Source organism: Cibotium barometz, chromosome 49, assembly GCF_041138505.1.
Source record: "Cibotium barometz isolate CiBa-2024 chromosome 49, ASM4113850v1, whole genome shotgun sequence".
NCBI classification, from domain to species: domain Eukaryota; kingdom Viridiplantae; phylum Streptophyta; class Polypodiopsida; order Cyatheales; family Cibotiaceae; genus Cibotium; species Cibotium barometz.
This window is the reverse complement of record NC_141094.1, coordinates 36,850,717-36,856,716: the sequence shown is the minus strand read 5'-3', so window position 1 is coordinate 36,856,716 and position 6,000 is coordinate 36,850,717.

The window sequence follows — 6,000 nt, the reverse complement described above, 5'->3', positions numbered from 1 at the left end:
AAGGGGTACTTAAAACCCCTTTTCTAGAATGCACGTGATGTAGGGGGGTTTTACATATAGTGAACGCCCTGGGGTCCAAGACTAAAAATTAGCTCTTTTAGGAACATGTATCTGTAGACTACCTCTGTCTTCAAAAGGTAAAAGCCTGCATGAAATCCCTTGCAGGTCAACCATTACCGACATTCTTGACCCTTCAGAGTGAGACTCGGGAAATAAAGTCTAGCAAGCTTGCCCACTTGAACATATAAGAATCTATTAATCATCCACTCTCACTTTGCAAACATCTTGAGCTCCCCACCCCTTCAATGTACTTCAAAACAAGAAGCATGTGCCAAAATAGCTAGATGTAGAAACAAAATTGTTCCTCCTCCTTTGGTTGCCCTACTTGAAAGGGATATAAGTAAGGAAGAACTTGAAATAGCCATATACTCTTTATAAATGGAAAGAGCCCTGGATTGGATAGTCTCCCTAGTGAATTTTTAAAATGTTTCAAAAAGTTAATGTTCTTTATCTAATGCTAGTATGGAAGAAATCCCTCACCTTTGGTGCTCTCCCTCGACAAGTCAACAAAGGTGTAACCCGTGCCTAGCTAAACAACACGGAAACAAGGTCAAAATTAAGGCAAGGAGAAGATGTACCTGTACTTTTAACATAATCAAGATAAGAACACAATTGCTTAACTAAACCATAGGATATAAGAGACAACATCATTTTCTCGAGAAAGCAATGATTTCACAAGAATTGTAGTATTTTTTTCAAAGCAAGGAAAAGTAGCAACTTCTTTCTTCATAATTAATGTTAAAATTAAAATCTCCCTAGGGTTGTTGTTGTGCACGCTTCTCGATATAATACTTTGGCATCTTCAAGGAGCAGCCATTATATTTACCTTCTCATAGCCCATGTCACCATGAACTTAATGCTTCAGCTAGATCATAAATCGGAGTTCCTTTCCTCACTTTACGAGCATAAAACTCCTAGGTGGGAACCACCTCTAAGAGCCAAAAAGCCCTTACTAACGTCATCACAAATGGGGGGGAAGGTTTCCTTAAACTAGAATTTGGTACAGAAGGTTGCACCTACAGGGAGACAGGGGGAGTTCTCCCTTAAGTCTATTCACACGGGTGGAGAGAGGAGAGCAACTAAGGACACCCTCTACTCAACACAAGGGTGAGATGATGAAAAATATTATGCAGAACTTACTTGGAGATAGGCTAACAAGGGCTTGTTGGGAGAGGGGGCTGTAAAAGGTTGTTAGGTACAGTCCTGCACAGAGTGTCGGGTATAGTCTCTCCACAAAATGTCACGTATGGGCAGCACAAGGTGTCGGGGTGTCGACCATGGGGGTGCAGGGGGGTTTACATAGGGGATGGTATGGGGTACGTGTTAATACCCTAAGATCTCTCTAGATAATTGTTATGCATAAACATGCATAAATCAGGCAAAAACTCATCCACCCGACCACCCCTGAGCCCAAGGTATGCCCACATGAATTATAATGAAGTACATCATACCTTTACCTTAATGTCCCATACCATCAAGAGGTATAACTCCAATCCCGCAGCATGTAGCTATAGTGTGAAATGGTAGGTGAGTAGATATAATCCTCTATACAAGAGAACATCATATCATAACCTAGCCCTCAAGATAACATCAAGATGCCATAGCCTCCCTTGAGTGTGCCCCATGCCCCTATTATATAGGAGGGCCCTCAAGTGACTCTTGAATCTTCATTTCCCATGTGTGACCCTTGGATGTCTGACCCTAATTTTAACCCATAAGGTTAGTCCTAACCCATGCTCCACTACTAGATCTTGTTCCCATACTCCCATGCTCACAAGCCTAGTATATGCACACATAATGTGCATATAACATACTTCCCCTCTCTCAAAACATTGCACTCTTTCAATGACAAGAAATAAATCTGTGTTGAACATTCTCAACCCATTCCCAAGTCGAATCCTCTATTTCCCATTCTTTCTACCTAATTTTAGCCTTAGGGATTAGTCAACTACCAAGTTTCCTTTCCCTGAATTCAAGTACCTTATCAGGTTCATGTGGAACATAGGATAAATCTTCAACTTCAACGAGTTCTTGAGGAGTAACTGTGTTATCTTGACCTCTGAGTTTCCCTTTCAATCTACTGACATGAAAGACTGGATGATGAACTCTAACATGTGGAGGTAGTTTTAGTTCATACGCAACCGTGCCAATCCGACGTATAACTTAAAATGGAACACAATATCTAGGAGATAATTTAGGCCATTTTTTTGTTGATAGAGTCTTTAGGAACTTTTTAAATAAACCAACGCTCTTGGTTTAAAAGACCGAGATGAGCGTCTCCTATCAGCATAAAATCGTGCTCTATCCTGAGCACTCTTGATAGAATCTTGAGCTTGGGTCAGCATTTCTTGCATATCTCGCAAGAAATCCCTCCATGCATCAAACTCAATGTCCTTAAGACCAACATCAATAGGTGCCCTGGGTTGATTCCCATACATAAGCATGAACGGACTAAAACCAGTAGTCGTATGTTTAGAACTTTTATAGGCAAATTTCATCATAGGAAGATACTTTTCCCAATTTGATGATTTTCTAGATACATATGCACGAAGAATATCCTCTACAATCTGATTCACACGCTCTGTTTGCCCATCAGACTGCGGGGGATGATCAGGGGAACTCATACTCAAAGTAGTTTCCTCGTTGTAAACCATTTGGAATAAACTAGGAATACATGGCATTATAATAGTAGGAACCTGGGATCCATCGGGCGGCCCGACATACCCACATCTGCACATGGAATTATCGGTGTCCCGAGCTACCCATATCAACATAGAGAGTCATCAACATCTCGATGAGTCATATATGTACATCCGTAAACCATCAGGTGGACTATAGAAATCACCTAAAGGACGGAACTAATGCCAACAAAGGAAGAATCCAAATTTCCTTAATCCGAACACAAGATAAACTCGTTGAACTCTAAAGAAAAAGATTTCGACAAGTGAAAATGTCGATGAGATTACACTCATCAAAACATGCAGGCTATAGATAAAAGAAGTTTATCTAGAGAATGCCTATATTATAACTTCTAGTGAATTCAAAAAATGAGATTGTCTTTGAATGTTGAGGTCAACATGCCAAGTGATGTAAGCAAAGCAACAATCATGAGCCCAAATCATCTCATAAGATAATATATGTGAGGAATCTCTAGCGTCCCATACCACCATTATACCACCCTTACATACCTTACCAATTTGAAACTCCCTAGTATGCCGTCTAGGAAATATGAATGAAATCCTGTATAAAAGGAATAAGATGGCCTTATTTTAGACTTTCACATACTAAAACCTGTCTCTATATACCTGAGACCACATCAAGGAATAACTCTTTCTGCGTACATCATTAGAAAAGAATTTAAATTATTGGCGCCTTTCTAATGATAACTACCCAGTAAACACACTAAAGTTGGGGGTAGAAAAATAACTCACCTAGATATATAAGCAACTAGGTATCCAAGTTGGAATATATACAAGAGTACAAGAAATACACTCCAAAATTACGTGCAAAAAATGAAAGCAAATTCTACCTTCAAAGCACATGAAATTATCCAAAAGATTAAAAGATCCTTATAAAACCATGGATAAAAGCATAGAAGCTCCTCGAATCCATGAAAACCATAGTTGATCATAAAAATCAATGCATGGCATCTAATGGTTATTAATCATGCCAAAAGAAGCATTAAAATTGGTGGCCAACTCATCAATCCCGAGTATATGAACATGGTGTCGTTCAAGGAAAACTCCAACGTAAGCAAGTGAAACACGTGTGTAGCACTCATTAAAAACCCATGACACAAGTGATCTAGACAGAGCCTGATGAGTCCAAATAAAACTTGGAAAACATCCAATTAAATCCACCAAAACAAACATATCAACTAACCCATGATAGAATTTATCTTAGGCTTAAGAAATTAAGCACATACCACACCTAAACAAGTGCAAAATAAATTATCATGGAAAAGTGTCAAAGGTGAAACACACTTTGAACGTAGATTCTAGCCATCATTGAAGAAATTAAGAAACATGTCCAAAAAGAATGGCTAAACAATGGTAAAAAATCATGAAAACATCGTTTAGAATTAATCCAAATAGAAATAACTATTAATACGAGGTACAATCGTATTAATAATATGCGAATAACCCGCATCTATCTAATGTCAGCACGAGAAAATATACTTCAATATTAAATAACCCTCGAAAATATTAAATTCTCGAGAAAAAGAATTATCATGATTCTTTTCTAATTTTCCCTAATTTTATAGGGCCTCAAAATTTGATAATTTTGAATTCCACCAAACCTATTTTATGGCATTCCAAAACTATATTTTTCCAAAAACTTTTTAGCAATTAAACTTGCCAAAAAACCATTGATATTTTATAAATACCAATTTTTAGGATTTCTAAAAATAATTTCTAGAATATTCCTAATTTTTCCTGAGAATCCCATCATTCATGAAATTTCCAATTTCGCCTCACAATTCTTAAATCCAATGAAAACTTATATTTTTTGGGTCAAAAATATATTTTTAAAGGAATTTGAATGGTCATGGGTGCTCGAATGGACACACCACATGTCAAACACCAACCCCACATTTTTTAGAAATTTAAGATACCCTTTCTCTAATTCTTCACTAATTTTCAAGAATTTTTTGAAAATTTTAATTTACCCCGAACGCATAAGAATACTAACGGTCAAAAAATTTCGGAATCCCAATGGTCTTCCCGAAATACGGAAAGCCAACACTTTCGGGAAAATGAAAAGACAAAAAAAATTGGAATGTGAAAGGTCAAAAGTTTCCGGAATCCGAAAGGTCAAAAGATTTCCTGGAATTCGGAAAGCCAAAAGGTTACTTGGGAATGTGAAAAGCCAAAGGGTTTTAAGAGAAAAAAATTCAAAAATTTAAGAGAAGTTTTTTTCTCAAATCTCATATTTTCTCAAAACATTTTCAGGCTTTTTCAAGCTTTTTAAAAAAAACTTTCAAAAGCTTTTTTTTGGTAAAAAATTTTAAAGCTTTTAAAAACAACTTTTTTTAACTAAGGTTTTTTTAAAACCTTATAAAAATGAATTTTGGGGGGGGGGTGGCGATTTTCGCCCACCTACAGCAACCCCCCCCTCTCGTGCTCGAGAAACTAGAGAGAGAGAGAGAGAGGGAGTCCTCTCTCCTCTCCTTCTTCTCCATTCCATTCTCTCTCCACCCCCTCCTTCTCTATAATCAGAGAGGAGGATTAACCATTTCATTAATCCTCCTCTCTGTAATCAGAGAGGAGGATTAATCATTTCATTAATATTTGATTAATCATAATTAAAAGTTAAGTATGATTAAAAATTAATCAACTTGTGCCTATTAAGAGGTGTTCACACGTGGGAGAGGAAAAAAGAAGAAAAAATCAGAATTGAGAGGCGAAGAGGGTCCCAGGCACACGCGAGAGCATTTCAGTAGAAAATTGACAGAAATTTGATAGCGTGAAAAGTGCTATCTGTCTTGCAAATGATTATGTTCAGCATAGCAAAACCAAACACATTGTCGTTCATTATCACTATGTTCACCATGAAGTGAAGAAGGGAACTATTATGGTTAAATATTGCCCAACTGATCAAACGGGTTGCAGACATTCTTACTACGAAGAGACTTAGTGAAGCTCGATTCACTTTTATACGCAATGAACTTGGAGTGACAACATCAATTTCTTAGAAACTGATCTATGATCATCATTGTATATATTCATTCAAAAGCTTAGACACATGTACCACCACAGCACATTCATCCATGGCTTATGGAAATTGATGTATATATATATTATTCAACACTTATCACATTCATGCACATGTCAATTATCACATTTGTATATAAATTTTCATAGATGTATGTAGGAGCTCGAGTTTTTCCTTTGTACTCCCCAAGGGTTTTTTCATCTATAGCTAGAGACCCTAGTTTGA